This window comes from Channa argus, chromosome 16, assembly GCF_033026475.1.
Source record: "Channa argus isolate prfri chromosome 16, Channa argus male v1.0, whole genome shotgun sequence".
NCBI lineage: Eukaryota > Metazoa > Chordata > Actinopteri > Anabantiformes > Channidae > Channa > Channa argus.
The window spans coordinates 3821952-3847055 of NC_090212.1; the positions used below are offsets into that span (position 1 = coordinate 3821952).

Here is a 25104-nt window from a genome sequence, read left to right on the forward strand (position 1 = left end):
GCAGTGCTTATGAATCTTGGGGCATCACTTCAGTCAGTTTAAAACAAATTAATCCTTCTGACTACTTAATCCTGAATTTTAAATCCACCTTTGAGCCACAGCAAATGCCCCATCGATAAAAAGCTGGAATAACTTAGGTGTATGATGCATGTATATCTAGCACCCAAAAAAGGGGAGTTACTGTATATTTGACCTAACAAAATGACTTAAAATTTTACAGAGACTCCTTTTAATCTGATTTTGCCATTCGTGTTTAATGAGTGCTCTGCTGCTCTTAAGGGAACACAAAAATAGTAACTAATATGTGGCTGCTGATTAGTTGTGGGCTATTTACAGGGTGACTCAGAATTAATGAGGAAACGTTAATTAAGAAAGTGCAGCCAGAATTTTGTAAATACTGAGGACATACTTCAAGGCTCCTCCAGGTTTTTAGACACGAAAGCAGGTTAAGTGTTTCTGCCACACAGAAATGTTTATTTAACCTTAACTCCAGGGTTTGCATTTTTCTAAAACACTTTCTTTTACTTTTTAGCCACTGTTGTGGTACTGCTTTGGACTGCCCTTAACACTGAAACATCCCCCGCCCATAGCTTAAACATATAGTATTTATTTAAAGTATTAGTCTGTACAATGACAAAAGACTGATCTAACTATCACACAAACAAACTACAACAAAAGAGATCATATTGATCTTAATGTCTTCAGATTAGTTACTTATTCGTTAATCTTCAGTTATTTCCTGATTTGTTATTTAGTCGATCGCTGCTGTGGATCTGTGCACCATACTGTGCAATGTACCACGGAAGTGAACCCTTCTCGTTCCTGAATCTGCACCCAACAGTTTGGAGGGTGGAGAACAAGAAAGCGTTTAGATTTTTAGAACGCTTTTACTCCTGATGCGTGAAACTGCAACTTTATTTCCAAAGGACTGACAAACAATGTAAGGTCAAGATTACCAACAACCCTGATAGGCTACTTTGCCGCTGTGAACGCTAAACACCTCTAAGCGGACACTAATCCGAGGCTGGTCCTTTAATCCCCTGCAGCCAACGCGGTGCTCGCTGCAGACTGTGCCAAAGTGGCACTTTACGCATAATCACAGCCACGATTTCGCTCCAGCGACTGTTTGCGCAAATGCGCTATGGCTCTAACTCATCTGCCTGTCTCTACTTCCTCTGCCTCTTCTCCCGGTGGGCTCTGTGATATTTCGTGGTGTTTGTGCCATCTAGGGTTATCCGCCGCTCCATTGCAGTCTTTCTAGCGCAGAGATTTCGCACCTCGGATCGCACCTCACCATCTGCTCGCTCCTGAACGAAGAGAGAACTCCTGAATCATTCAAACAAAAACTTATATGTGGATGTGCTATTTGTATCCCCCCTTTTTCAAAAAAAAAAAACTTTCGAATTGGATAAGTGTTTCGGACCCAAAGAGAAGGAAACAATTACAAGGACATTATGTGTTTTCACTGACAAGTAGGCTAACAACTGCACCGCGGGGAGAAAATAGAAAAAACGGCTGTGCCATGTAGCAACACTCTCTTTAAAAAAATCACCCGCCTGGAAATATATAGATGAGCCCACACACCAGCGAGCTGGTTATTTTTACTTGAAAGAGGAACTACAAATATTCTGTGAAGCTCTTCGTCGCAGCTTGGCTCCCGGCAAAAGCGCGGAGCATCTGCTGGAGGAAGAAATAGTCAAGGAATAAGAAGAAGCGATATGAGGCTGGGCAGCCTGCTGGTTTTACAGTTCGTCTTCTGGAATTAGTGCGTGAATGTGAAGGGAGCGACTGTAGCCTGCAACCAGGGTAAGAGAATCTCCTGAATAGAGCCTGCGGTGGCAAACAATGGATACTTGTCCGCCTCTCTTGGTAAGAAATAACCTTAAAAATCCAATAGTCCATTTGCAGTTTGTAGTTTATAATACTGCTTTTTCACCTTTTTATGTGACGTTTTTGTGATGAGTTCAAGTGGGTTTGAAGCAAAATGCACTGTACCGATTTTGAATGACGTGCCAAATATTGTTTCTGATGTTGTCACCGACGGTTTTCCAAGCTCCGGATTTGCATTATGAACATGAGTGTGTGAATGGGTTAGAGGCTGGTTCATGGTCCTGCACACGGAAAGTAACCTGATGGGTGGGAAATCTGTTCAAAGCAGTGCGGCGCTTGTTACTTGGGTTTGTTGCTGTGTTTTAAGATGGTTTGGTGATGGTATATATGCGTTGAAGGTTGCTGTGGTGCATGAAAATGAAGGGAAGAAAAAAAAAAAACCTGATGTTGAATAGTTATGCCCGGCGCATACTAATCCTGAGTGTGTACAAACGTGAGCGTTTTGTGGGCCAATGTTTGTGTTGTCTTAACAGCGAGAGGAGGAGAAGGCGGAGGAGAGGAGGGGGGGGGGAGAAATTCCAAAATGTTCCCTTATGATTAGCGCCGGCTAGGACGTTTATTAAACTCGGTTTAAGTTGAGGGTTTGTGTGTGTGTGCTCTTGTGTTTAAGGATTTCATCATATGACCCCTGTGTGCCGATCATTCTATTAAACTAGCAGACCCTTCAAGTCCTGGGAAATATTTTGTGTGCGCGTGTTTGTGTGTGTGTGTGTGTGTATATGTGTGTGTGGTTAAGGGATCGATGGCCGCCATGAGACACCGTGGGCAGCAATGTAACGCCACCACCCACTGTAATCACCACCCTCTGGCGGATTTGCAAGTGGTAGCATGGCAGTCGCGGGATCCCAGTGAGAAATCGGAGTCCGGAGGGCTCAGAGTGGAGGGCTCGCTCTGTCAGCGAGGGGCTGCTGAGCACCACGGCCAGCGCACCGCAAGTGCAAAGCTGCAGTAGGTGGGAACGTTTCACTCCCACAATGGAGCTTTTATCGACATCTGAATGGCTGTTATTCTCCCCAAAAGCACGCTGTGAAGCATTTGTCTTAAGGATTTAGAGTGTGGAGCGTTTTTTTTTTTTTTTTTTTTTTCTGAGCACAGCTCTCTGCTGAAGTGCTTTATTAATGAAAACAAATTACTCTGACGCAAAATGACTCACTAACAAGTGCAGTCTACAGTGCTATGTCCAAGTCTTACTGTTTAACGCCACGGTCACTTGTCTTTAATTTCAGTTAATACCATTTTCGTATTCTAAACTGGACGTCTGTGGATAGCACAGAGTAGCTCTTCTGAAGAATCACAGGCTCTTTTTCTCCATAACTAGACACTTCAGACTCAACAACAATAAACCTACTTTTGACATTAGAATGATGTGATACAGTTACCTGTAAGTGATAGTGTTATTACAATAGCACAGTCTGTGAAATACCAATAAAACACTGACAATGTGGCAGGGACCACTCATAGTGATGAACCTGGTGAGAATTACCTCACAAATCTGCTGCTTCCCTCTGCTTTATGGCGATTCAGCTCATTGTTTAGCTGTCTGGCCCTCGGCTGTTCCAGTTACTTTCACGTCTCTCACATACTAACAAGCTTTAAAAACTATGTACTATACCTGCATTATTAAACAGACTGATACCGTGGAACATAGTGTGGAGCAACTAACAGTTGAAGAGCCGGACATGTCCCTCAGAGGGTTGGGAGGAGCCCCAAAACAGAGCTAAGTGGACACTAACAAGATTTCAAATAAATAACACTAATCACGAGTAACTGCTGGATGTGTTGGGAAACAGTTTGGTTTGAAATGCTGTAGTGGAAATCAATGAGTTCAGAGAAATATACACCAACAGAAGTCTTTCTTGTGAAATAACTCTAATTGTTGTTGATGTTTTTTGTAGGAGCACATCACACATAATTAGGATCTGATTGAATATTAATTAATTACCTTTTAAATTGATCAAAAAAGTATTTAATATGAAGTTCCATTTTCTCAAAGCAACACATTATGTGAAACACACTGTGGCTGTACAGGAGCTTCTGAGCTTTAAAACATGACGAATAGTAACCCAGGTGACAATATATTGTGTTTAATTTGTATTCTTAAATTTGCTGATAGGATCTAAAAAGTGAGATCTAATGCTACTGAGTTGCATTCTGGAAATTTTAGATTTTAATATTTTGACTTGACTGAGATCAAAATGAAGAATATCTCAGGCTCTGTTTCTTGGATTTTTGATTTTTTTCCTTTGACCTGTCACTTGTGAGTCTGCCAGCTTTATGTAAGTGTAACACAAAATCTGCAACGTGCACCTTTACTTCCCAGAATTCCACAGTCACTATGAGTGACCCTTTTAACATTGACATTTATTTCCAATGTTGCTTATTGTGTCTTTAAGGTAGATAATCATACTGCATTAGACACAGAGCAACATGAACTGGAACTGTTTTATTCATTTTTATTTTAGCGGCATTCATTGTTATTCAGGTCTTTAGATTCTCATCACTAACAGTCAGAGCAGAACTGTCAACAGTGCTCATCTGATATGTTGATATCACTAGCAGTTATTTTCTGTCAATGGTTGGTGCCAGAATGATGCTTGAGGGTTAATGCCTTCTGTCGAGACTGCTCGGTGAAATTGATAGGCCTGCTTTGACAGATGAGATAACCTGCAGTTGCAGGCAAGCGCAATTTACGAGTATGGCAGATGGATGCTAAGGATGCGCTCAGAAGTAGGCCAGTTTTACCTTGGGGAGTAGTTGAACATGCACAGGAGACTCCCAGAGAATGTTAGAAGGTTGTTGTTTTCTGAGGCAAATTATGAGAAAGAGGTTGAGAGGAATCGGAATGGGACGACTATTTTATTCGGTTCCACAAAGAAATAATAGAAATGAGATCAGTTCCTCTTTAGTTCTGCTTCACATGCAATAGCTTTGATGGAACAGAATTTAAAATTAAGTGGAAAATAACTTGGGATTTAGCCTGAAAACCTCTGTTGTGTCTCATCTTCAACTCCTGCTGGGTGAAGAAAACAAGAGCTTGGTTCCTCAAAAAAAAAAAAAAAAAACTCTCCCTTATGGCTCCTTTCACTCACCTTCACCAGCAGAATGAGCTGGTGCAGTGGGAGACACGCCACAAATAAATAAATAAATGCTGAGCAGAAGCTAGGAGGAGTCAGATGTGGCAGTCAGATGTGTTTGATCCATTGAGAAATAATGAATATACATATAGCTCCTCTTGGGAAAGGAGCACAGCTGCAGGGCATTTTCATGTGCTTCTTCACCTCAAATTGCCACACATTAGAGGGAGACATTTCCCTAATGAATTTAATCATCGCTCCTGTTGTCATCGAGTTGGTCTTTTGTTTTGCGTGCATGCCCGGTGACTATGGCCCAGCTGCTCAAGAACAGCATATATGCAGAGCTAAGCTGACAATATCAGGCAGTGTCTAGAGAAATCCGACACTCAGGTGGAGCTCTGAGATTCGGAGGAATGGGCTTCACGTTAAGGGGGGTTTTGACAGATAATCGAGACCTGTAGCACTAGAGAGATTCTTTGAGTTTGTTCAGAAAACATTCAGTATTTCAAGGAGGACACCCTGACTTTAAGCCATACTTTACCATAAACTGTCTATTTTAAAGGAAGAATACTAAAATTGTTAGCCCATACTTAACTTCATATTGTTTTGGGACATATGGACATTTGCGTAGGCATTCCACGTGGTGCATTTATGTGCTGCTAGGAACTTTCAATTACATAACATCAAGCTGCAGATTATTCAGAATTCAGTAGCTTTACAACTGAAAAAGTTGCTGTCGTTTGCCGGCCTCCCCCTACTTCAAGTCTCACGTGTGGGACTTGGAGCTTCCCTCCAGCTGAACCTGAATGAAGTAACCCCACAGCTTTGTATTGACTAGTGTGTATTATATCACAAATCACAGCAACAAAAACAAACAAATGAATGAATAAAGCCAACTTTCACTGAGATTAATAATAACTAAGTGAAACGGTTTTAATCATTTTGAGAAGCCACGCAATCTTTATAGGCTTACTGTACATACTGCAAGATGTATTCAATATGGACATTATGTGAGATTAATTGGTAGTGTGAGAGCTAACCAGGATAAACACCACAATCCTAATGACCATTACAAGCAAAATGCGTATAATTGTTTTGTTGCCCCAGAAAATCCCATTAGGCTGAACAAATTGCTCTCAACATTAGTGGCTCATGTAACAATGCAGCATCTTGTATCTCTTTGTTGCATCTTGAGGTTTTTAGCTTCTTAAAACCCAGCCCCAGAGTTTCGGGGTGGTCCACCTGAATTAAAAACAAACGGACTATTTCCGGTAGTAAATGCTGTCAGACATCAGGACTGGGCAACAGTGGGTGGTGGAAAGTTAGACACATGGCACTTTACAACACCACAGATTTCATTACCTAACATAATGCAAGATGTCATGTGAATTGCAAGGCACCTGGCTTAAGACAAAGATCAGTGACGAGCACAAATAGTTACGTGCACATCACACAGGTGCTGTGCTATTGTTGTTGTCAGTGAAAAGAAATAACCCTTCCACACTTCAAGCCAGAGCTTTATTCAAAAGTGACAATTTTTTGATCCAACATGGTTAATCACATCACAGTATTACAAGAATATTTTAAACATTTCCAGTTCCACCAATATATATTTCATATAAATTGATCATTGTCCAGACAAAGAATTGAGAGAGCTGGTAACAATATTGTTTACTTTTAACCTTGGCCAATGGTTTTCAACCTTTTCTGGACGAGATGTTTTCTTGGACTTAAACCTTAATACCAATGGTTTTCTTCTGCCCTAACCACTCGACTTTATCTCCCAACTTCTAACCATCTTCATCCATCTTCTATTGAAAATTAACAAATTCGAGTCACTATCTGGCACTGCCTGCTGTGGTTGATAGGTTGCCGTATTCATCTATAATCCTGCATGAGTCCCCAAAAGTGAATGATAAGAAATGTGGAGCACACACTTTGGTCGTAAGCTTTCCAAAGTCCAGACTCCGTTTGCTGTGTCAAAGCCTATAGCATCTCTTAGGAGAGTGTAAGGTTTCCTTTTGTGTTAGCTTGTTATGTACCGGGTTTGGCCTTTTCTGATTGGCTCCAAGGGTGAGCCTCACTCAGAAAACTTTCACAAGAACACATCTCTGCACTGGTGTTCATGCTTTTCTGTGAGCCTGTGTCATAGGATAAGTCATAGAGCATAATTCTATTAAAGACATTTGAAAAAAAATCTGTGCATGGCTTTAAGTTTTTCCAATGATCCATTTTGGCTGGAGTTAGTTCACCTGGCTTTGCTGAATTCTGCTCAGGCTGTGCTGTGATGTGGCTTTTCCTGGTAGTCTCTGCAGGAAGCACTTGACTCCGGAGTATATCAAAGTGTGCTGCAGACTCTGAGGGCAGGGCCATTGTGGCGCTTCAGAGAGAGCCTCTGGGAATTTACGAAGGCAGCAGCTCCCTTCCTTTGTGAAACAGTAGTCGGAACATTAAGATGTCACTGCTCACTGACCAATATGACCGTGGGGACACAGTGATAGGAGCAGCTACGAATGTGCAACTTGAGAACAACCGGAGTCAATGGGAAGATATTTTCTAATGCAAGAATTATGGAACCAGTGTGGACGACAGCGTGTCTGAGGCATGACTCAAACTCTTATTACTATCTCGAACAAGCACTTTAAACACATTAGTAAAAATTATAGTGTGAGTCAGATTACAAAGGCTATCTTCATCTGATTTCCTCCCCTTATGCCTCATGTTTTTTTTCCTCCCTTTGTTTGATTTCTAAATTCAATAGGCCTGTGAGCACAGAGAGCTAGGACTCTAATTTTGCTGTGACCCTGTTCTCTTCTCCCACATGAGTTCTCTGTTGTTTTTGTTGTTGCACTTTTAAACACAGTGGCCCTCGTCATTTTAACCGTGGGTTCATTCATCATAGTCAGCAGTCCCGGCCCACTCAAGCTACTGTAATTCAACAAATGTTTACATTTGAAAATCCTCTAGGCTCTTTGCTTCTCACAGAATGTGCAGTACAGCTGACGGAGAGGAGATGACACATCTAATTATTTTATTCACAGATACACAGTTTGCCTGCATGTTACACTATTACCTTGAAAATGATAACTATACAGGAAACATCACTTATTTAACTAATAATGTGAGTTTTGTGTAGACATGCTGGCTAGTCTTTGTCACGGTGCGGTGCTGTCCGGTTCACACACCCCGCTTGACTGTGCCTGGCTTGCTGTTACCAAAGTTGTGGTGTAATGTACCATCGCCTGCCGCAGTAATTTACAGCTCACAGTCTCCGTGGTTCCCGGCTTGTGAGGAGAAAGGGGATATGTCATCTGCCAACATGTTAACTAGCTGTGATAGGCCCCAATACAGGAAACAATTTCTGGTAGCAGCAGCAGTGTTGGTGTTAATGGTCTTCTCACAAATGCTCCTAATGTCTGTTAACTTTTTTCTTATGCAAAAAAAAAAAAAAAAAAATTCTCTGGCTTCCAACAGTTCCACAGTTTGGCTGAGTAATCCCACGTCAAATTCGAGTAGCTGCTCCAAGTTCTTTCCAACGCTATGTCAAAGTTAAAGAGTAAAGTCCAACCAGGCTGGAACCTGTGTTTGACTGCAGCCCCACTGAAGGGTGGGGTAGACAGCTGGGTTATCTTTTGCAGCTGTAACCAATTAAAACTGTTAAAATGAACACCCCACATTTTCAGCTGGAAAGGTCTGGGGTTGGGAAGCTTGACTTTGAGCAGAACCTCACTATAAAGCTAAATGGAAATGTGCGAAACTCCCTTCAGTGTCACATTGTCATTTGATACTAAGTAGGAAAGCATATATTATAGCTGCTTTAATTTAGCTTAGTTTAAAAAAAAAAAGTGTGATTAATCCCTGAGGCAAACTGCAGTGTTTGTGCAGCCAAGTCACATAGCAAATAGTAAAAATAGATGGTTAATTTTGTTAAACTGTACTAAAATTATACAGTGTGAGGAGAGGGGCTACCAGCATCTTACTGTACATCAGCAAGACTAGAAAAAATGTTATATAATGTAGCAACCCAAAAATAAATTTATACACACCTGCAATTATAGAGGCACATGCTATGCTATGTTACTTTTTTAAACGTTATGTAACCTACTCAACACAAAACCCCTCACACAAAGGCAAATGATGACAACAACAGAGGAGAGATCCATCCCAACTGCCAGCCAGAGTTTAAAGGTATAGAGACGTATCCAATTAGCTGATTGATTAGCATAGGAATGAGCATCTTTCACACAGGATGATTGGCAGGTCATTCCTGTTCCTACCTCCCACCTTTCATGTGTGAGATTATGCTGCTCTTCCAGTAATCGTTTTATTTATATGTCTTGTACTTGTTTTTATTACCCAACCCACACCCCTGAAAAAACTATATAGTACTGTTAGTAGTATAGTAGTAACTATATAGTACTCCACCTATGGGGACCAAAAAAATGATATTCAGGACAGTCCTGAAATTTGAGTCCCATGTCTTTAAGTTTAAACAGAACAGAAGTGCAACTTAGTTAAAGTTAGAAAAAGATTCAGGTTTTGTTAACAGGTTGAAAATGTTCCGAGTGACCTCAGTTTTTTCCTTACCATACCCAATGCTATAAAAATTATTTAACACTCTATACTAACAAAAAGTAAATATTGTACTTAGATTTCTGTAGGAAAAACTATATTGTTATTTTACACACTGCAGTCATTAATGTACACATATATCAAAATGTATGTAAATGTGACACATCTTGCAGCTTATTCTCCAAAAATAAACTCTCAGAAAGTCTCTCACATTAGCATCCCAACATTTTTCCTAACTGTGATTAGGGGGAAAAGAAAATACAAAGCCAGTGCTGAAGTTATTATGACACATGACAGCAGCTCAGTTAGGCCTGCTCCCCTCATTCGCTGATGTGCAGTGGGCCCCAAAGTTGGCAACAAGAACTGTTTAGCTCCAGAGATCTAAAATGGAGAGCTTCTTGTGATAACATTCAGGCTCTGTTGGCGATGTCGCTACGGTGAAGACGCTGTAATTTAGAGAGGGGTTGGGAAAGCTTATCTCCCTAAGCCCCTGAGAAAAATAAAGAAATAGTAGGGAAACACACACACAAAACGGGAGCAATGAGTCATTGTCATTGGCAAATAGGTGTAAAACTGTCTGGATGATGGTTCTGTAGCTAAAATGAGAGCTGCCTCACTTATTATTCATGAAATTTTATGTTAAAACAGCGACAGACACCCAAACTGGGTCCAAAAGGTCAATTGCTACTCCACATATGCAACTGTCTGTATTCTGCTGCAGGCTTTGCTGCGGCAGGAAATTAAAAAAGTGGACACAAAATGATATATTCTTGTCTTCCCATGACAAAGCTGTTGGCCTCACTGGAAATCTGTAAGCTGCACATCCCGACTGTATTTGAAGAGCAATATTACGCTTTGGATGTTGGCCTTCTGCCTCCATCGATTTTATCCTGTTCAGATCCAACTTAAACTCTATTTGACAAATGCTGTGTCCTTGAGCACTAAAATATGGATTTTTATAGTCCTTTTGACTGGAATCCTCTGGAGATATTAGTATGTTTTGATGGAGACTCACTAGCACCATCGACAAGTAACATTCACAAGGGGACAACTTTAAGTGCTTATTATAATTGCTCTCAAGAATTCAGTTTCTGGGTTGTCCATGCTCTGTTATAAATTGCAGTCATTAGGCAGAAAACGTCCCAATTCTGCTTTAAAGTTGAAGTTCCCTCTCAGCAGCATCTCTGATAAATTGATAGCAGGTCTTTTAATCTCACTGTGCTCCTTTCAGGTCCTCCCAGATGATTGCTGTGTTGATGGCTTCTTTGCAAAGTACTGTCCTTGTCTCACGGCAGCCAGTTTACATCTCTTAGTCAGCATGGGCTCATAGTATGCACCCACTATTCCCTTGGTGGCGCTTTTGAGCGTCAACCTTTTCTTTTGCTTGTCTATTGAGTATTCGGTTGACAGTGAAGCAGTTTTCACTCTATAACTCTGTTGTTGTTCTGACAACGGTGCGGTTTGGTTTTTCAACTGTGGCTAAAAGTTCGAATTTGTCCTCAATATGAAACATATGGTTAATCTCCTCATATGTCTAAACCCCTTTTAAAACCTTCATATTTTTTTAGTATTTAATGGTTAATGGTTGTCAGGCGTTCAATCCATCGCTTTAATTTTGAGAAAAATCTCGACAAAAATTACCTTCATGATGCGTTTGTGGTCCCCTGAGGACTTATCTTAATGACTTGTTACCCTGACTTTTCTCAAGAGAAGTGTCTTGACAACTGTTGGACTGATTGTCATGAAATTTAAGACATTCAGTACATGTCCCCAGAGGACACACTGTCGCTTCCATACAAGAATACACGTCTTACTGTCAGACATGTCGCTTAATAATTCTTTTTGGATATCTGTTACCAAACACACTGCTGAATTTATGTCCTACCCTTTGGTTTTTAATTGACAGTTGGCACTAGAGTCTCACTAAGCCACTAGGGTGGTTGTTGATTAATTTAGCTCTATGTAGCACTCTTACATTTTCGTATTTTGAATTCACTGTCCATGTCTGTCTGGTAAAAACAAAAACCACGGAAAGTCTTATTCAAATGAGACTGTCAAAGCATCCCAAATCTAGTTTTTTTATGTACTGTGTTCACATTTCACAAGTGACAAAAGAAAGCAGAAACAAACCATTGGTGGCTAAACATGAATTATTTTAGATTTTGCCAGTATTGGACATTATTTTCCCACAATGCAATGGAGAGAGAAAATGCAGGCGTTGCTCTTTCACTCTGAAATTAAATGTGGGCGGTTCTGAATCAGCTCCAAAAAACTCTTGGAAAGTGAAGTATAAAATTGTGTTGATGCTTTTGTGAAGTTTAATTGTAGATAGCTTTTTAAAGTTTCCCCTTTGTGTCATATTTGGTGCAAAATGCAGCAAGATGGTAGGATCCAAATTCAGACACAAAACGCAGGCCGATGTTGTAAAGAGCTTGTATTAATGAAAAGATTGATCAAGCTTACTGAGAGTCCAAGACAACCAAGACAACCCAACATCTGGCAGGGAGCAGGGGGATCGGGCTGGTATTTCAACCCTTTCTCCTGTCCTTTGTTTCTTTGTGCCTAAACAGCAGACATGGTAGTAGCGGATATTTTGAATATATTTGGGCTGCCAGATATTGGAAAAAGCTTTTCTATATTTTTTTCTACTGAAATATATATTGTGTTTGAAACACATAAGAATTATCACTAGATAACTTGAATAGCTCAATTTCACACGAACTAATGGTTCTACTGGTTAGGGTTATGTTTGTAGTTGAAACACAACTGACCTACTCTCTGCACACACTTGAATACCTCACTAAGGACGGAGGATGAGGGAGAACCTGATCCACCTGAAGGGGCATTTGTAAAATCTGGTTTCTTTTTTCTGAGTCTTTCTTTTTCTAAACGCCTTGAATGTCTATCAAATACATAGTTAACTTTTGGGGCTGTTGATGAAGAGGCTGGTATTGAGGCACTTCATCAACAGGCAGTTGCATATTCTCCTCTCTTGGAAGAAGACAACTGGCAGCATGTTTTGGTGTGCTTTGGCACAACTGCACATCCTTTGACAAGATGAAGCTTGCACTGTCCTAGAGCTGTTTTACATGGATGAAGAAAACCACAGTATTAAATGCTGGGGTGCAGAATATGAACTGTCTATTTGACAAACTTGTTCCAGGAGTTCAGAATATGAAAGACGTCAGAATAACAAAACACATGAAAAATGTCGTTTTAGCAATTTGGAAAAGTGGGGGTCGGGGGGGGGGGGGGGGGGGGTTGTTTGTCTCAGCAGTCTAATAACTGCTACTATGGTAAAAACATTGCTATAAAATCAACTGGCCCTTATTCACTGCTGAACCGTAGCAAAATCACATTTTTACTACACAAACTTTGAAAGATAATGCATTACTTGTGATCTACAGAAGCCCAGAAACGTATTTGGATTTGGATAAATGATCTGTTTTTACAAGACATTAAGTTTTGTTATCTCAAGATAACAGGAAAAATAATCTCTGAGTAAAGGAACTTTGTTTTCCCCCAAAATTATCTCATTATCAGGAGAAAATGACGTTTTCCTGAGATAAAGAGGTAATTATCCCACTGTTATGAGATAATGGCATAGAAAAAGATGCATCTGCATCCATGTCCGTTCTTGGCTTCTGTAAGTCACTTGTTTCATGTTCACTATATCTGTTAAAGACACTGATGTTCACTTTCTTTAGTTGCGAATGGATAAGTTAAAACGATGGTTCACCAAAAAACAGCACTTTTGCAGTGTGTCCATGCACAGCACTTGCCTATGCAGCTGACTTCAGTGCATCAAGCACACAAGCAAGTGAGCACTGTGACTACTCTTCTTAAGTGATTTTGGAGGCAGAAATAGAGCAGTTTAAAACATCTGATAGCTCAAAATGAAAGTACAACAAAGTAACTGTTTTTGCATAACGTCCTCCTTTTTGTTTCCGAAACAATTGCATTGCACTTATGCATCAGCCGCTCACAGCCTGTGACACAGTGTCAGTATTTGACGCCTTGGGGGGTTGATTTCAAGTCTCATGCTGCAGTCGCAGTAGCTTGATTCCCAAAAGTTACAAAGTTGTATTGTAATGTTGAAGCAGATCAGTGTGCAAAGTGTGAACTGATTAGGGAACGAGAGACAGGTGAGATGGGAGTCAGGTGGAAGAAAATGGAAAGTACAAAGGCATCTGATGTGAGAAACAAGAAGACTATTTAAAATAATTGGTGCTAAGACAGGAGTTGTAATAAATGTCACACTTGTTTTGTTAGCATAAAAAGTATTTAGACATTTTTTGGTACTTTCTGCTATAACAGGTAAAAACTATTAAATGGCACAATGTGTATAATTAATGCAGTACTTTATATAGATTTGGAATAGAGCTTGTGTTTTTTTACCTAGGACAGATATCATCATATTAGATAAGGGGAATTTGAAGGGCATGAAGTGCTTGTTGTGCTGAGCGTTTTATTTTTTTACGGTAATTATTGTTTTGCTCCATGTAAATTATGTTCACTTATTCCTGTTTCTAAGCAGTTACAATACAAATTTGTGTTGACAGAAGTTTATAATCATACAGACAGCAGTCAGATATTAGTCCATATTGTTCCCATAGCATAAATACAGTCATTCATTTGGCTTCCTCCTTTTTAACTGTAACCAAGATGTGTTACGCTGCATGACTCGTACTCCACATGATTATATGAAGTGGAGTAATTGTGCTGTAAATGGTTATAATAAGCTGCTGGCAAGCACATCCTTGGATGTAGGGAAGACTGCCAAAAATATGAAAATTAGGTGAGAGTTAAAGGAAAAAAAAGGGGGGAAAAAAGCACCCGTGGCCAGTGATGATCATTTTGTGCATCTGCAAATTCCAACAGAAAGGTTTCACTGACACTGTTAAAAAAAAAAAAAGATATCACAGCAGAAATAATTCAGTGCCAGAGCTGAATGCGTGAATGACTGAATGCCCACTGCATCTCTGCTAATCCCATCTGATGAACCAGCGGTTGTGTCTCAGCCAGTATACGCAGGGATGGCAGTAAAAGGTTATTGTGAATTGAGATGATGAGTTCTTCTCCCTCCTGACGCTGTCTGTCAGGGAAAAAAAGAAAAACAACTTAGTATTATGTTCGTCCTTTTTGTTGGTAAAGTGAACAGAGGAAAACAGCCACACCACCTCAGGTGTGTTGAGCCCATATAATCCCACAGCAGGCTATGCTGAGTCAATATCTGCTACCTGAGAGCCTCACCACTATATTTTAACATCTCTGGTGCTAAGTGCTCATCAGTGTACTTCTGAAAGGTCACGTCTTAGTTGGAGTGGACTGACTATGACTTATTATTGTATTGCTGCTCACACAGCATACATGTCCTTAAATTCTCATCCTGAACCCCTGTCTTTAAAGGACAGGTGTCTTAAAACAGGTGCCCATATGAACACTGAAACAGGTTTTACTTAGTCTAACGATTACTCCTGTTGATACAGGCTTTCAAGAGATTCCTCCAAAACCTGCTTTATGTGTAAGCGATGGGGGCTCAAATCCATAGACCTCCATTTGTGGAATGGTGGTTTAAAAGTTTTCCTGAAGTCAATATATGGCTTTAACCATAAATTAGTCATGTTAGGTGGATATATTTTAAAAGGCATCCATTTAAGTAGGAAAGTCCCTCTTGTTTACCTGCACAGTGTTTCCAGTAAGAAGGAATTTCACACTAAAAACTGAATTTTCAGAAGATGCCCTGCTGATTAAAAAAGGCTGTACATCATATATCTCATGTTTGACTAATTGTTCAGTTTGTTTAGGAAATCCTGTAACTTTGATGGTAACTGTGTTCATTTATTGTGTTTCTGTCCCTACCTTTTACCATTTTCAAAGTGTACACACATGCAGGTGAGCACATACAATCACACACATTAACTGGTAAACTGATCAGCATCAGCAACTATTGTTTCAAGACAAACTTAAAATATTGTGAACGTATCCTTCAAGGCTCTGACTGCAATCAGCAGCACCAAACTTGGTACCTGGCCCAAGTTACGTTTTTATTTTCTTTCATCCATAGCTGAAATGTTGCTGCACTTGTCTGCTGCTTTTTCCTGTGGGTATTGTTGTACCTGCTTGCTACACATGACACGCATGGACAACTGGCACAGGGAGGGAGGCACAGAAAGAGACAGTAAATTCTTACACAGCCACATCTGAAAGTGACCAAAACTGACATGAGGCCATAGCAGAATCCGAGAGAGACATGGTAAAGGAGACCTCCACCAATGTAGAAAAACAGTTCTCTAAAACTCATAATAGAGTGTTAAAAAAAAAAAAAAAGGCATCCCTGTCACTCACAATGCACAATACTAAATGATACAAACTTATTGAACAAAGGGACCAAGCTCTTCTATCCACTATTTTTCCTTTTGCTGTCTCTCTTCCCTAATTTCCCTTTAGGAATTAAGAGAAGGTACTGAAGTGGTGTCAAAAATCTGGCAAATACTGGTGATACTAAAATGCTTTCATAGAAGCAATAAACTATATTCTTATTTATTTTAAGTCCTTTACTACTCAGTGGAGAAACATCAAATTGTAGTGTCAGCAGAGAGCTTTCATGAATGGTAATGATACGCTGAAATACAATTTCTGAGACTCCTATGAAGACATTAAAAAGTAACTGTGTGTGAATGATTGCAGTGTAGAGTAAATATGGTAATTCCGCTGTTAAACACACACCTTTTAACGTGCATTATACTGTAGATTTAGAATCTCTGTTTCATCATACTTCACATTTTGACACGACTGTGTGGTGTTGAGCTTTTTTCTATGAAATAACCCCGTGAACGTAGGAGCAGGCAATCAATGAACAACGCCCCTGCCAGACCCCCAAGTGGAGCTCGGCTTTGTTCAGCTTCATTGAAAGGAAAATTATCCCAGAAACTGTCGCTCCATTGTTCTGGTTGAGTAAATTGCATCTCCTCTCGCTAGCAGCAATAGCTGTCTCATTGATAGAGACTCAGCATACAGGCAAAACAAAAAAAAAAATGCATCACGCATTATTCGTCTCCCATCTATCATGCAGCTCATTTCAGTGGCCTTTTTGATTTTTGTCTGCACGGTGTGATCTGGCCCTTGGTGTCAACTACTGTCTGCAAAAAAAAGGTACCTGCTGGTCTTAGTCAAGCCCCAAGTCATTAATGTGCTTAAAGGTAATTCAGATGTGATCAATTCTTGTTTCCTTCTGTGATGCCTGCAGCTTTTAATTTAATACACACCAGACAAAAGAAATAAAAAAAGATTTTTGCCAACACGTTCTCACTCCACAGCATAAGAGAATGACACTCCCCATGTAATCAAATATTGACATTTATCATGTCCTTTGGCATAACATACAGTTTGGATGCTACAGGAGCCCTTTGGCCTCACGTTTGGACGCCCGTGGCAGACCTCATCATGGAATTCTCTGTTAGCGTCTTAGAAACATCATGGTTTGGTTGACTTTATGCACAAACACATATGGGCTAGGGTTTGGCACTATTTAGGGCGAGGTTAAGTTAAAATATAATATGCATGCGGTCAAAATGATAAATACGTACTTTCTTTGTATAATCAACCTGTGCGTAAAAAAAGCACACAGTGTCTCAACACTGGGCTCAACCCTCTGTCTCCTGTAGAAAAGGCCTCTAGTATTGTACCATCCAATTACCCCAACCAGCTACAAAAGAACAAAATATGTTAGCGCATCAGTGAGCAACTCACAAAGTGTGCTCATTTTTATTATATCTCCAATTTAGTGCCTGGACGGTGCATCATACCATCATACCTCCCACTTAATGTCACAGCTCATACAGTAGCCTATTCCTTCACAAGATGCTCTGATATTAAGAAACAATACTTGTTGAGATAAACTAGAATTATCACCTTATAGTAGTATGACCACTCAAGTTGCAGTTCACATTTACATCAGTCCAGACTTATTTTCCTTTATATCTATTCTTGAGTACCAGTGGATGTTGGTGCCAGATTTAATGAAGTTCCCTCCAGCAGAGATAAAGTGTTTTCCCTCTCACATAATTTTTTTTATTATATACAGTATAATATTAGTATAAATTTTACCTAATATAATTATACACTAAAATGACACTGTTAGGTAGTTTAATGTTTAACTTAACTGAGCTATCTCAGTACATGTTGTCATATGTGGTGACAGAAATGTTACAAGAATAAAATGTAAAGTACGTGTACTTACATAAATGTACTTACTGTTCACCACTGCCTGAACCATGTTTTCAGGCGCAGTTTCATTGCAGGAGAAAATTACAGCCTACATCATTTTTATGGAAGGTTTCAGTGGGGTGATAAAATCATTAGAAGAGCTTTTCCCAGAGAGCAGTGTTCTTCAGAAGCCACAACAGACCGATAAGGCCAAATGTTACCCAAAGTGGTGAGCAGACTCAGATAGCACCATGGATGACAGTGACATGGCTGAAGATTGCTAGCAATAAAGCTGTGCCACTGACAGCCTTAGTTGGCTACTGCCGCTGCATCCACCATGTCTCTCAGCCCTGACAAGATTGCAAAGAGAGCTGTTACTGACTAATAAACATTGCAGAGTGCCAGCTCGGCCAGAGCCGGCTACACAAACACACTGCATCTTTGTGCCCGGGCTTGAATTGATAGCTGTGGTAGTTTGACTTCTGACAAGGCTGATGTTCAGCTATCTCAATGGCACCTTTCTTTCCCTGACTCTCCCCCAGCGGCTGCTATGACACCATTTAACGTGCTTATTACCCCTGGCATTTATGAATGGTTAGAATGACCTTTTAGACTGGGTTGCAAATGTTTCATTATGTTTATTCAGTAGCAGAAAAGGTTTGTTGGGGGGGGGAAATGTGAACGGCAATCTAAAGGTTAGAGTTCTAATCAAAACGGTTTACATATGAGCTGCAGTTTACAATCTCAACAACATTTTTCTATAGTTCTTCAATGGGCGAGAAATGACTTGTATATTAAATTAGTATTAGTAGCCTAGTGCTAGATGCAAATCTTTATTATCGTGTCAGCCTCACTGCTTTACATAATTGCAACCAGTATTTAGCATCAGCCAACAGATGGCAGCAGGAAAAGTGTATTTCCTCTCAATTAGTCTGCTCTGCTGGTGTAAACATTGTCTTGGGGTGATAATTTAAAGATAGAAGAAACAGGTTTGACATGTTCTTGATAATGGCTGTTTGTTGAAGGGAAAGAATGAAAAAAGAAATGAGTTTTTCTCACTTTCAAGCAAACACGTGCATCAGTGGTGGCGAAACAAAGAGAGCCCATGGATCTCCTGCTGCATCAAATTAGGAGCCAGATTATGATTAGAAGTCAAATGAGTTTTCACAGGGACAGAATGAGCTCAATTACCTGCATTAATGGAACTTACTGGTGATTTGTGGAAATGAAAAGGAGATGGATTAACGTTGGCCTTTAGCAGGTGCAAAACAAATTATCTCTTTCAAGGGTAGTGCCCAAGGCATAGATCACTTTGTCCTGTTTGTGAAGATGAGAATGTGGGAAAATGTTCATGTTTATCACAGTCTATGTGCAAGAGTTGGTTGTGTAGCTGCAGCCCAGTTGGTATTGCAGTCGTCCATGAAGCCCTGGGATAATGGTTTTATCCTTAGTGCCGTATCAAAGTGTAAGTGTTCTTGGACAAGACACTATAACACCTGAAGCAGTGACATCATCTGACACCAGCATCTGCTGTAAGGGTCAATGATTATGAATGGGTGGATTCTCAGGTTAGGGTAAAGGTGCAGTAACTTTGGTTATGAAACGGATGAAAATCTGAAATCACACAATTATTTAAAACTATTTTCAAAATTGGAAGTGGTGCAGAACAGTTCATAGCTTTTTTTAAAAAAAATTCTAGTGTTAAGCTACTCTTTATGAACAAGGTAGTAATTTTTTTTACTTTAAACATGTTGTATAATTTGAGTTTTGCATGCTACAATTTTTAAAAAGCCTCATCTAAACGTCTTAAATATTTCATAACTCTTGTCTGTTTTAATATGCTCTAAATATGCTCATCAGAAAATTCATACATTTTGTTTGCCTGAAGCTGAGTATGTGTTGTGTATAATTAGGTGATAGATAAGTGAAAAGTTTTATTTGTTAAATGTTTTTTTTAACAATGTCCTGTTAAAAAATAAAATAAGGTTTTTGTATCAATGCCTAAAAATTAATACTACACCTTAACAACTCAGAATTAGGACCCAGGATTCTGTGAAGCCATCTGTCCTGTCAGTCTGACAAGCTAACACGGATGTTAACATGCTTATAACACTATATTAAGGTGGCTAAAATAATCTGTTTTGTTCATTAATTTTCGCTGAGTCTTGCTTCAACATATAACTGAATAGTTTTATCCAATTCTGATAAATACACAAACTCCCTTTTTGATCATGATTTATACAAGTAGGTCTGCTGTGCATTTTATCGAGTTTAAAATGACGCATACCATAAATCAAGGCCTAGAGATTAATTTTTAGAAAATCTGAAAATTTAAAGCTTAACAGTAACAGTGATAAAGGCACAAATTCTGAAAATGGAAGTGCTTTAGAACTTACACTTGTGCTTTTCGTACTGTGACACGTCGGAATGTTCTCAGCAGACTAAGCAAACTCACCAGTTATACTATTCGTTGTGGATGTTATGTGGTTGTTCAGTTAAACTGAAATTGCTACCATACACAACTAAAACCCACCTGAATTACTGGATGGCCTATCACAACCTTCATGTCTTGTGCTTTCATACAAGTAATGTATTTCTTTGACTGCATTCAATGGGCTGACAAAATGTCTGACTGGTTAGATGTGGTGTAGAGCAACAGAAATAGATTAAAAGAAGGAGCAAAGCTGAGTGCAGCACACTGTAACCAAAATTTCGGTGAAAATCAATTTGTACAAGGATAAAACCCCTTTGCCCAGACATTTTCAATTGTTTTCCCTAAATCATTTGATTCATGGAGACAGGGCAGGCCTGTTTCTATGTCAGGCTGAAGACATTTTGGGTTAGATCAACCTACCCACAACCTCAAAACACTGGGGGGGTCAGTCATATTTAAACATAACCCATATGTGGCATCATTTAGCTTTATTCTCTCATAAAACAAGACACTCTTGGCTCACTTATTTTGCTTGCAAGCAGTTACACAATATCAAAATATACTGTAGCACACAAATAAAGTCCTCTTAAGTTGCTATTTAGAAGAAGTAGAAAGAAGTATGACTATGCTGCATGGATTCATTGTCTTTGTGAAACCGCATTGACATTTTTTGCGCTGGCCATCATATAACCTGTTGATTTAACTGTAGCCGAATATTGGGTTAGAAAGGGCCCCATCTTTTTGAGTTTGTCTTTTTAGGATAAGCAAAAAAAGGATGTTCTGTTTTTCAGCAAATTATCACATGATGTTTGCCAGGAATTCATAAATGCCTTAGTTATTAATGGCGAGACAAGTTGTTCCAAACAAGTACTGTACTTATTACTTGAAGAGCGAGTGTTTTACTTGTTTTTTCTATAGCTATAACATTACAAAGATTTATGTTCCTGGGTCTTGAAGTTCAAAAATGTCCATCTAAAATACTTTCATACAGTATTTTACATTCAATCTAATACTAAGTGGTCAAAAATAAAACATCCTAGTAGTAAGTGTGATGACCACACACACACTGAGACATTTGGATGTACCTGACCTGCTGAGGTGCTTTATTGGTCACCATGGAGCACATATGCACGTTACAATGAAAGTTGTTCACTGCCTTTAATCCATCTCCCTGGGTGGAGCACTGGGCAGCTACAGGCGGCACTTGAGGGCCCACCATTGACTCTCTCACTTAAGGACAAACCTGGTGCATAGGGCTGGGATTTGAACCTGCAGACCTCTGTATCTGAGTTTAATATCCTACCAGTTAAGACAGCAGGGTGGATATGGAAATAGCTGGAGCTGCAAATACCAAGCTGAAAATTTAGAATACAGTCCCATGGTTTGAATCCGGATTTCATTTGACAAAAACAGGTTAACTGCTTGCATAAAGGTATCTGCCATATGTTTGATTAATAGTTAAAGTACAGTAGATGCAGGTTTGTTAATCAGACTTTTGTCAGTCAGCCTGGGCCCCACTACTTCTGAGACATGCTGTGCAGAGCAGCATGCCTACTCAGAAGGGAAAGTGTTGATTTTTTTTCCCTTTAGGATAACAAGACTTGACCGACTTGGGTGCTTGCCTGAGTTCGACTGCTTCCTCTCAGTGTGGACGAATGTCAGACATACTGTAAGCATCAAAATGATCTTCACCGGCTGTGGATTTCTATAGAGAGAGACACCCACACATCCTTTGAATGGGATGTGTGGGTGCATTTGGTAAAAGTCTTTAGACAGGTTGATTAATAACAAAGTGTCTGATGTTCAATCAGGGAGTAAAGAGAGACATTGAAATTGAGAGACAAATTTCAGCAGCAATCAGGAGCTTTGACTGATTAAATGCAGCCTTCTCGCAACCAAACTGGAGTTTGGAAGTTTCACATTCCACAATTAGAAAGGCAGTGGCAGCTGGAAATACTTCATTACAACATCTTAATAGACGACCTTATTATATTTTCTACCTGTAACAAAAATCAGAACATGAAAAATGGGGCCTGCCCTGATCGGATTTCTTGCTAATGGCGCAGTAGTACCTAGTAGTAGCACCTAGTACACACAGTTTACTGGTCATAAAGAATATGCATCAGATTGCGCAAAACTATAAATATTGTCATTTCTGACTTAGGTTTGGGTCAGCTGCAAATTTATTACACACTTTTTGTGTCACAATAAACTGGGGTGTGGGGTTTAATAGTTGAGGACATGTATCCATCGGGGTGGGTTTAATAGAAGACATTCCTTTGATTATTGTGAAAAGAGCTGTTTAGATTCTATTTCCCAGTTCAGAAAAGTCCGATGGGCTGTTTGTTGATCTACACTTCCTGTATGCATTGCTATGGCACTTTCACACAGAGGTGGTAAAATAATCTAAGACATTTCAAAGGTATGTTCCAGATGCGAGGAAGGAATTAAGCTGGAACAATGCATTAAACCTAGTGCATGAACCACACTGCGTACTGTCTCTCAGCACTCGTCCTCCTCCAGTGCATGTCAACAGTACACTGCACAGTGGATGGCTTGACAACAATAACATTAACAGAGTGGTGTCTGTTTCCCAGCATGCCCAGCACTCAAATCCACTGCCAGTTTCTGCAGCCTCAATGTAGGCTGTTATAAATAATAGAAAACCTTGTGGCTTGGGAATACATGTACCCAAAACAACGGAGGAGCTGCACTGTTTTGGCTGTGCCAAGTTAACATCACGTCATTACACATTAATGAGGAGCAGAGCTCATAACCGACTCTTTTTCTTTGAAAGCTGTTTTATTTTTTTATGAGCACTGGCCAGAGTTCTTGACACGGGCTGTCTGCGAGGAGATTTTTCCAAAAGTCCAAAAATGACCGGGAGCTTTCGTCAGAAAGTGCTTGATATTGCAGTAAAAGGAGTCAGCTTACAGGCATTCATCATTTAGAGCTAAAGTCTGGGTTTGAATAGAAAACATATAGTTCAGAGTGCACTTCAGGTTGTCAGAAAGCAGATGAGGATTTCATTTATTACCAACAGTTGTGATTGGAAACACAACTTTATAAAACAGGGAAGAAAGATTTATATGATTGTACAAGGTTTTGTCATCTCTCAGTCTAATTAGTTGACCTATAGTCACCCCTTAACTTCTGGAACACAGTTGATGTGTGATGGATCAGGCGCCTCTGGTTTGGCCCATCATTACACACCCATTAAAAGGCTAACTGTCCAATGGTCATTGTAGGCTGCACGTTATTCCTAAGCTTTGAGTGCAGTAATTACAATGTGCCAAATAGCGACTGTTATGTGTTCACATTGCAAATGAGAATTATAGTATATGAGTGTCTTATCACTGGATGTAACATCAAGACTTTGTTAGAGCATGTGACCATTTAGTTTAATTTGACTAAAATGGTCCACTTTTAAAGTATTTAAGTGTTCATCAGCTGTTTAGAGGCAGCGATTTAGAGAACGGAGAGCTCCTTTTGAGTGGTATTGAGCCGCTGTTTTGTTTCTTTGTGGAATATTAGAATTTATACATTTTAAAACCACCTAATATGGGGAAAATTCATATACCTAGATAAGAATTTAGCAAATAATTCTGTTGTTATTCGCAATACTAATGCAAAGGTTCTGTTGTGTGATTCACATTAGGACAGTGGTTTTCTGCTGGGCCCCAGTTTTTAGGAAAACTTATGAAGTAGAAGTTAGCAACACATTGTGAACATTGAACAGTTTTTCAACAGATTTTCTTAATGTGTTGGCTATTGAAACCAAATCAATAGCGACACGCAGTATTGATTCCACAGCTATAAGGCGCGTTTATTTTTACACTGCGTTATACTGTACACCACTTTATAAGAAACTAGCTGAGCGTTTGCAGGTACAGATGCTGCTTTAGTCTTGTGACTTTGCTGGGCAAGGAAATTAACAAGTTTTTGTCTATAGAAGTCAACAGTCTACATTAGACACTTTATCAGAGATTTAATGACAATAAGTCAGAGGTGTTTATCTCTTATAAACAAAAAGTTTGCATTATGACCTTTATATTAACACAAAAACTACTGATTAAAGATGCCAAGTCCTCGTGTAAAACATGGCTCTATAGGTTGCTTGTACCAGGGCAAATGTTTGGTGGCACTGTAAGAAACAATGTATATTAGGTTTGAGGACTTGACTCGACACATCTATATTTACTAAATATTAATCCCAAACTATCGGTAGTGTTAGTGGGAATAGTATTTGGTTACTGTTGTTACGCAGAACAAAATATTATGGTTATTGGTTTGTGTGGAAAACCCTGTAGTTATTTGACAAATACAACCATGTATTTTCATACACAATAGAACTGCTTTTCTTACATAATTAGTGGCTGGATTGCATGTTGTACTTTCAATGAATGAAGCACTAATGTTTATTATTGGCAGCAGAGTCTTGTTCCATGTTCATTATGAAAAAAACAAAAACACAATTTGCTCAAACTTACATTTTTACAGGTTTGGTTGAATATAATTCATAGGGGACAGGGTTAGAAATATGGTGGGAAAATAATAATAAACTGCAAAGGATTGTTCTTATTGAGTAATGTACACAAAGTAAAAAAAAAAAAAAAAGAGCACAGTTTCAATCCTTTTTGTGACTTGCATCCACAATTAGCATATAGTACTTACACCTATTAATAACTTCTTATAGTACTTACTTATAGGTGTTGTTCCATATTCTAGCTAAAAAAATGCAAAGAGGAAACTGGTATCACTATATCAACTATACTACCTTCTTGTGTTAAATGCCTTCACCCTCTACTGAAATACTGGCTTAGTTGACACTGATTGACAGGTGACAGCCTACACACCACTGGTGCTGCAGCCTCATTTTAACTTAAATCTGCACATTTATGGCTGCCTGGTTTTATTCCAAAACAT

At 39.4% G+C, this 25104-nt stretch overlaps 1 protein-coding gene across 3 annotated transcripts in view; it reads left to right on the forward strand.

The window, feature by feature from the left end:
• The first annotated feature begins 850 nt into the window (after window positions 1-850).
• LOC137101787 (leucine-rich repeat and fibronectin type-III domain-containing protein 2) overlaps window positions 851-25104 on the forward strand; it is a 140544-nt gene continuing 116290 nt past the window's right edge. For 2 of the 3 annotated variants that reach the window (XM_067480613.1, XM_067480615.1), the window contains exon 1: window positions 851-1869. The gene's annotated coding sequence lies outside the window, so the exon portion shown is untranslated. The remainder of the gene's footprint in view (window positions 1870-25104) is intronic. The other variant, XM_067480614.1, reaches the window with a different exon arrangement.